Genomic DNA, 9,065 nt, shown 5'->3' with positions numbered 1-9,065 from the left:
GGGGAAGAGAGTGGAGCGACCAGGGAGAGAGCAACTTTAATGCTTCCCAAGCTTTTATCCTCTCTGGGAACATGCAATTCCCCTAGTTACAGGTGAAGACATACCTCACAGGAAAAGGTTGTGCTATAGGTATTACAGTGATGGGAGGGGGTGATACAGGGGTATCCAGGCAATTGCAAGAGGAGGGATTGGGGTATACAGGTACACACAGCAAGATGGGCGGGTCTTAGATACAAGATGGCAGCCTAACTTTGAATATCACAGAGCCAGTTTGGCTTGTTCCTGGCCCAACTGAGAGAGACCATTATCAGTAGGATGTGAACTCTGCCTACAGGAGCCTGTCCATTGTCCCCAACAGCAGGGAGCACGGCCCCCTGCAGTTTGGCATCTCCCTCAGGGGAGCTGCCTGCTAGCATCTACCTCTCCCCCACACTTGCTGAAAGTCAAGAGGATTTGAAGCACTTACAGATGGAGAGTCAAGACTACAGCTCTCAGTGAGGATTACACTTCATGTTAAGAAAACAAATATTCCCAAACTGGACCAATAGATATCATCAAAATATACAAGGGAGATTGAAGTTATCATGGATTTTATTTCATTTGTACCCATCATCATGGTTTATGAGAGTCGCGTGACTTGGTTCACTGGGCAAGTCGGCTGCACAAGCCCTCAATAACTGTTAAAGGCAAAAATGATCACTTTGAAGACTAGGGTGCACCCGATCAGAACCACGGTATTTTCAATCACCTCATAAACACGGACAATCTGGCCAGTGAAGAAGGAGGACTACAGAAGCATTGATTCATTTGATGTATGGTGTTGGAAGGGGATTAACTGCATTATGAACTGCCAGAAAAACAAGCAAATCTACCTTAGAAGAAGCACAGCTAGAAGGCTCCTTCGGCATGAAGATGGCGAGACTTCATGAACTGTATGTTGGGAATGCGGTCCGGAGGGACCAAGAAAGTGCATTATTCCTGATAAAGTAGAGGGCCAACCAAAACAAGATGGAGACAACGCAAAAGAAGGCATTGGTGGATGGACACGTTTGTCTATAACAATGGATTCAAAGACCCCCATGCTGAGGGTTGCACAGGACCAAGCACGGTTTTGTTTTGTTGTACTGGCCACACTATGAGCAAGAATCCACTCCCCACCAGGCATCCTCAAACTACCAGCAGGCCACATGCGGCCCACCCAGGACATTTATCAGCCCGCCGGCTGTTTTTGCCCTGTCTTTTTTACTTCAAAATAAGATATGTGCAGTGTGTATAGGAATTTGTTCATAGCTTTTTTATAAACTATAGGCAGGCCCTCCAATGGGTCTGAGGGGCAGTGAACTGGCCCCGTTTAAAAAGTTTGAGGACCCCTGCATAGACCAACCACCACTGCTCGTCCAGCAGCCAGGGCGGCACGTGGTTGAAGTACTAAGCTTCTAACTAATAAGTCTGTCCTTTGAACTAAACCACCCCGTGATTATGGCAGCTGCTTCAGTAAAGACTTACAACCTTGGAGACCTTGGAACAGTTCTACTCAGTCCTAGTGGATCGCTATGAGTTGGACTAAAACACGGTGGAGTTTGGGGAATGTTAAATTATCTCTAGGTTTTTCCTGGTGTCTGAGCGCATCAAGCTTCCTTTTGAGATCCAAGTTGGAGATGGAATTGGATTTGCCGTTTGAATGCAGCAGCAAGCAGGTGCTTGTTAATATATGATATGAGACTACAATCAGCTAGAGAGCTTATTAAATTGCTGCTTCTCAGATCTGACACAGACCAATTGACTCATTCTCTCTAGAATAGTGGCCTGGGAATAATGATTTAACAAGCATGCCAAAGGGTTTATTTTTTATTAATGATCATGGAAGTTATCATAAAATATTGGGAAATATTTTAGGATAGCAGGTAAATACCACTAAATATGGTGATTAAAAACATTTACTTTAGAGTGGACAGAAGAGAGTTCAAGGCCCAGCTTTTTAATGACCAACTTGGTGACTAACGTAGGTATATGCATCCCTATTAGCGTTTTGGGTCCTCATTACTCAGGAAGCAGTAATTGTTTATTTTCACGCTCCAAAGTACTGTCTTGTGGAATAGGTGAAATAAAGTACATATGGCTCTTAATAGAATTTTACCCATAGATGAAATTAAACAGTATATTTCATTTCACTTGTGTTTGATTATTGTTTCTTATTATGCGACTAAGAAAAGCTCTTGAGATTGTGATAAAAGCTGTATAAGCCCCCAGTAAAATGATTTAAAAAACCAGACAAGCAGAACCCTGATGAAGACAGTTCATATTGAGGAAACCTGAGTCACCGTGGCACACGATGGAAAGGAAACCAGGTGAGATTAAACAACTGGTTTTACACAATATTGTGAAATATACAAATGAGGTTATTTTAGCAAATATTTGACCCTTAGCTTTATATGATATACTTTTTTCCCCCCAAACATGGTACAAAACCAAATTCAATTAAATTTCCTCATTACTCAGTAGATTCATTTGGTTAGGCCATCAGTCTGACTTTCATGTGCAAAGTAATACAGAAAAGGCCTCTATGTACAAGTACATTTGAGAAATCCAGGTGTTTGGTCTGAAAATACTCATCTATTATAATGCTGGGTCCAAAGAAGGTAACCATTTGGCCAAAGAAAACCAGAATACGACAACTACTATTATTTGCTATAAAGTCTGACCTCAGAAGCTTTTCCCCCCATATAAATGGAAATCATGTGGCATGTGATCATGTGAGAAACCCACAGCAGGTTAAAGTGGTCATTCGCTGTAACCATGGTGAGCTCCATATGCTCCTAAAAACTCCCTGCAGAATTCCGTCTACAGGGGAAATACCTGTGCTCTTGGGGAAAGGGACTTAACTTGATTGCTAATTAGATTACTAATTAACTGTGTCAGGAGTCGAAAGCCCTGAAGCTCAGGTGTCAGCATTAGGCTAAACAACAACGAGACAGTGATGCATCCTTGAACAGACTAAGGAGAAAATTTAGCATTTTTGCTCCTGGAAGTAAGAAGTAGTGATGAGTGAGTCAAAGAAGGGAGGCCTAGAGAGGGGAGAGCCAGAAATGGGGACTATCTATAGTTTAGGGGTTAGTGGAATATTCCTTTAAAGTAGATACTGAACATTTAAAATAGAAATAATTGCTATAATTAGTATTAAACTTTCCTAACCCCTCTCTTTCCTTCTCATTGGTAGCCTAATCTTAAGTGAGGTCTCCTAATAGCTCTTTCATTTTGTGTTTGTTGATTTTAAATGAGGAAATGGTTGACTTAAATACATGACCGACAGAACCTGGCTGCCACCAACAAGAACCCAAGGGAACAGTTTCACGCTTGTGACATTTTACAAAAATCTTGGAGAAGGCCTCATCACCAAGAGTGAATGGCTGGTAGAATCTTTTACCAATCCTCCTGATCATCCTTTCAAAGAAAATATTTTAAGAGCAGGGCAGTTCAAATCCACCCTGGGATTTCATGTAAGGAAAGATTGATCAATATGCTACTATAAAATTGATAGTAGCAAAAAAAAAAAAAAAATTAAAAAAAAAATTGATAGTAGCAGCTCCACTCTGTTCTATAGGGTTCTCTGAGAAGGAATCAACTTGATGGTACCCAGGATCAAAGACTGGTTCAGGCTCAATTTCAGGATAGTGTGTTGAAAACACCTATAAAGTAGCACTTAATAATTCACAGTGCTCTTATATATGGTGTCTGATTTGATTCTCATAAGAGATCTATGCAGTGCTATAGATGAAAATAAAAACAAAACTAAGAGAAGTTAGGCGATCTGTCCAAGACCGGGGTGGCTGATACTTGTCTGGAAAGCATGTCATTTCAGGGTCATTCTCCTCCTGGCCAAACTTACAGAGCACATAGAATCCCACCACACCTGAGAGCTTATCTTCCAAACAATGGTCACACACGCCCATCTATCACTCATGTCTTGATACTTTTGAACCCATTTGTCTATGTTTGAAATGCTTAATTCTGTCTCCTGATCTCCACTAAGTGATCTCCCTTCTGGGTGTGTCTTGTGTCTTTCTTCCACCACTTTTAAACTTCATGCTTTTGTGTAGAAGGAGTATTAGTTTCCGGGTATTAGTTTCTTGAAGCTAGTTTAGGAAATCACTACTAACTTAGAGACTTAACAACAGCATTACTGTATATACTCAAGTATAAGCTGACCCAAATATCAGCCAAGGCACCTAATTTTACCACAAAAACTGCACTAAAAATGTGCTGGAAAAACTCGGCGTATACTCAAGTATATACGGTAAACGACAATGAACATGCAAATGTTCTTCCCTCCAAACCAAACACTATTAAATCCTTGTCTTTAAGTTGATTCCAACTCAGTGACTGTATTAGTCTAGGTACTTTGGAGAAACAAATCCACAGCAACTCACGTATAAGAGAGAGTTTTATGCAAAGAAAATGTGCATCACGAAAACATCCCAACCCAATGCTGCCCAAGCCCACAAGTCCAACATTAACCCATACCCAACACCAGTCCACAAAGTCCTTCACCTCACAAAACAGAGGCAATAATGCCGACTGCAGGAAGAAAGCTGAGTCAGTGAACGTGTAAGCATCTCAGCACTGGCAGGGGTCTCCACATGGCTGCTCCAGCACCCAGGGCTGCATCGGGATAGATCCATGCGGCTTCTCCTTGGGGATGTCTTGTAGGAAATCCATCTTGCAAGCTGAAGCAGGGAACTGCTAAGGCAGCTGCACCCGATGCAACCATCACAAAACAAGAGACCCGAGAACTAGAAAGGCGAGGCTTCACCACCTATTTATCCCTCTGCCTTTCAACCAGACCCACATGTGATTATCGGCCAGGCTGGCACAATTAACTAACTCAGTGACCTTATATGAAAATGCACAACTGTCTCATAGGGTTTCTCACACTGTCAATCTTTACTGAAACAGATAGCCACCCTTTTCTCCCATGGGACAGTGGTAGATTTGAACCAAAGCCTTTTTGGTTAGCAGACGAGCACTTAAAACTATTTGAAGTAGTTATTTGTTGCAATATACTCCTTGTGAATTCTTACCTTTGTACTTGTTTCTGCTCATATAACTTATTTTAGCTTAATTAGTGCTTTGATAACACTGAAGGTTTGAGTCCTATTCATTAATTAAAGCTCTTCCCAAACATCTTTCCCATGAAGTATCTGTGATTCTTAGTCTGATACTCTGTACTCTGATATTATGCCCATATCTGTCTAAAATTTCTAACAATCTTATTAAACTAGTATTTGAAAATATGTGTGTATGTATGTGTGTGTGTGTGTGTGTGTGTGTGTGTAGATGTTCTGATATTTTTTTCCTCCTTAGCTATTGCATAATGTATCCAATCTAATAATTTAGCCTTTGGCTCTCCCATGTAGCTCTCACGCTAACAGGGGGCCATGGTTTATGTGTTGCAGAGATGCTGGGAGTGACTGGGCAGCACAGTGAGTGGTGGGCAGACTTTAAGCAGAGCATCCAGACTAAGATGGAGTAGGAAGAAAATCCTCATGATCTACTTTTTAAAAATAGCCAATAAGAACCTATGAATTGCAATAGAACTCTGTCCAACATGCTTATTTTGGACTTGTCATCAAGAGGATCATGCTTGGTGAAGGAGGAGGAGGACATCATGTTTGGTGATATGAAGGGCCAATATGGAGAAGATTTGTCTAGATGAAGTGACACACTAGCTTCAATGGTGGATTGAACATGGCAACAATTGCAAAGTGGATGTAGGACCGAAACCGTGAGATTGCCATGAGTTGACTTTATGGGAGCCACTCATCTACTTTCAATCTGTTCACATGAATGGGAAAGCTGGGAAAAGGAATAATGAAGACCAAAGAACCGATGCCTTTGAATTACAGGGTTGGCTGGGAATATTAAATATACCATGAGCTGCTGGAAGAATACGAATTACAGACAGAATGCTCCTTAGAAGGTGGGAAGACGTTTTTCTCACCAACATGCCAGCAGGAGGGATCAGAATCCGTGGAAGGACTTTATGCTTCATAAAGGAGGGGGTCAGTGAAAACGAGGAAGGTCCTCAGTGAGATGCATCCACTAGTGGCTACAACAATGGATTCAAACACAGGGACACTCGTGACAACAGCACAGGACCAGGTAGCTTCTCATTCTGCCGTGCATAGGTTTGCAGAAAGTAGGAGCAAACTTGAAGATACCTAACAGTAAAAATATCCGTTCATCTTTTTTGTCTATTTATTCTTTGGTTCATTGGTATCCTCAATACCTTGCATGTGAATTAAAAGCATGAAATCGATATAATAATTAATAATAGAATATAATAATACCATCTTTTCTTCGGTGCATACAAAGCTCCGTAGACATACACAAACACAGAAAATTCTACCTCTAATGTTAGAGCCACATTCAAACCACACATTTGCAAAATTCTCATCTGTAATTTGTAAACCATGTGGGAAAATTCCCAAATATCCAGGGGAAAGAGTGTGTGCAGAGCCTGGGGGAACAGAAATAGCATTCATTAGACTTTTGCTAAGTATCAGAAACTGTGCTATGGGCTTTACACTAGCTGTAATTTAGATTTAATTCCATAATGTCTCCATGAATTGAATATAGTTAATTTTTTAGAAATTTTCAATTAGGGAAGAAATGAAAACAAGCTTTAGTCATTTCTGATCAGCAAAGGCTTATATCTACAAACGTGAAATGTTCCTGTTGGTTGGAGAATGTCAACTTGGGGGAAAAAAGAAACCAAAAAAAAAGGTGGCTCAGTAAGTTCACCACTGATTCAAAGAACAGAACATGAGCCTAAACACTAAAAATTAAGAAGGTGAAAATTGTTCTACTAGAGGGTATTTTGTCAAACTCACACAGGAGTCAGAAGAGATGCTTGCAGACACAGGGAAATTAAAGGACTGTCATTAATTTATAAAAAGAATGTTAATCAAAATCTGAAAGGAGTTTGGGAAAAATTACTTCTGTTGTTTATTTTGAGAAATCCTTTGAACTGCTAATGAGAACATGTGGATAATCTCAAGAGTATTGGCTTAGTATTTATTGTATCAAATTATGAATTTCTAAAATTCAAGAGAACTAGGCAGATTACTCTCAAATGAAAGGAGAAAGAGACAACGTGGAAATAAGAAGTTAGTAAATAAAAAGCAGACTGTATTTACAAAACAATAACAAAGCAAAACAGAGTCGCTTCTCCATGGACCCTGACTCTCATGAAGGTGCCATGTGCCCCGAGTGGAACTGTGCTCCATAGGGGTTTCAGGGGCTGTAATCTTTCATGAATAGATCACCAAACCTTACTTCCACGGCACTCCTCTGGGTGGACTTGAATTGACAACCTTTTGATTAGAAGCCAAGCAATCTTTGACACCACTCAGGCCCTCAAACTTAGGCAAATCAGAAATGGAATAAAAGTTGTTGTCAGGTGTCATCAAGTGGCTCAGAGTGCTGTGCACACAGCATGAAACATGACATGGTCCTTGTGCGATCCTGACAATTGTTCCGATGCCTGAGCCCATTGTTGCCACCACTGGGTCAATCCATCCCACGGAGGGCCCTTCACTCACCACGCATGATAGCTTTCTCCAGGGACTGGTTTCTTCTGACAACATGTCCAAAGCATGTAAGATTTGTCTTGTCATTTTTGCCTCTAAGGCAGTGTTCTCAGCCTTTAATGCAGTTCCTCATGTGGTGGTGATGCCCCAACCACAAAATTATTTTCGTTGCTACTTCATCACTGTCATTTTTCTACTGTTATGAATCAGGCAACCCCTGTGAAAGGGTCGTTTGACTCCCCAAAGGGGTCGTGACCCACAGGTTGAGAACCACTGCTCTAAGGAGCCTTCTAGCTATACTTCTTCCCAGACAGAGAGGTTTGTTCTTTTAGCAATCCATGGTATAAAAATTACGTGCTTAAAAAAAAACCTCCCACTGCTATCGAGTTGATTCTGACTCATAGCAACCCTTTAGGACGGAGTAGAAGTACCTCTGTGGGTTTCTGAGAATGTACATCCTTATGGGAGTAGAAAGCATCCTCCTTCTCCCAAGAAACAGCTGGTTTCAAACTGCTGAGCTTGTGGTTAGCAGCCCAACATGTAACCCACTACACAAAATCTAGTAGTCAATAATTACAGTGGCATCTAATTAGTTGCCCTCCACACAGTTGTATGGGACGTAGAAATTAGCCTGACTTTTGTCTCTGGATTCTGAAACTAGCATGCGCAATGAAGTACTGTGTAAAGCAGGGTTCTCTAGGGAAACAAAACCAGAACCCTTATGATTTTATATATATATAGGCTTATATAGCGAGATACATACATATATATGTTTATATCATGAGAAGGAATATAGCAGCTAACTAGTCCACACAGCAGTACAGAGGGCTCAGTTCCACTAACTTTCTTGGAACAGTTAATATACTGAAGGTCCTTCAACTTACTTTGGCTGCTGCTCACAGGTCAAGGACGCAGACAGTGGAATCTTCCCTCAGGCAAAACAAGCAGGCACTGCCCACAGGCAGCAGACAGCAGGGTGGGGCAGCAACAGTCAGTAGACTGGGAGCTTAGAGAGTCCGGCCCTGACGGAATCTCAAGCTCTAGCGAAGCATGGTGAGGCAACAGGATCCCTGGGATGGCTTGGCCCATAGGTAGTACAGCACATGGCTGAGGCACAGGGCTAGCTCAAGCAGCAACACTCCAGTCCGATCATCAGGCAGAAAGAGAGGAGGGGAGGTTGCCTTGGAAGACATTTATCTCAGTCACACTCCAATCAAGCTGTGGCCTGCTTAAACTCCTCCCACACGTTCCTATGGAAGCCTAGTTGGCAAAACAAACCTATCACAGACACTCTTTGCTCTTCTAAAATACTCAGGCATTATTTGTTGTTGTTATGTACCATTGAGTCAATTCTGACTCATAGCCACTCTGCGTGGCAGAATAGAACTAGCTCATAGATTTATACGGGTTGTAATATTTATGGAAGTAGATCCACAGATCCTTCCCCACCTAGAGTCTTTGGATGGATTCAAGCAG

This window comes from Echinops telfairi, unplaced genomic scaffold, assembly GCF_000313985.2.
Source record: "Echinops telfairi isolate 266 unplaced genomic scaffold, ASM31398v2 ScPeMD7_7400;HRSCAF=8409, whole genome shotgun sequence".
Taxonomy (NCBI): Eukaryota; Metazoa; Chordata; class Mammalia; order Afrosoricida; family Tenrecidae; genus Echinops; species Echinops telfairi.
Note: the sequence above shows the minus strand (reverse complement) of the source record.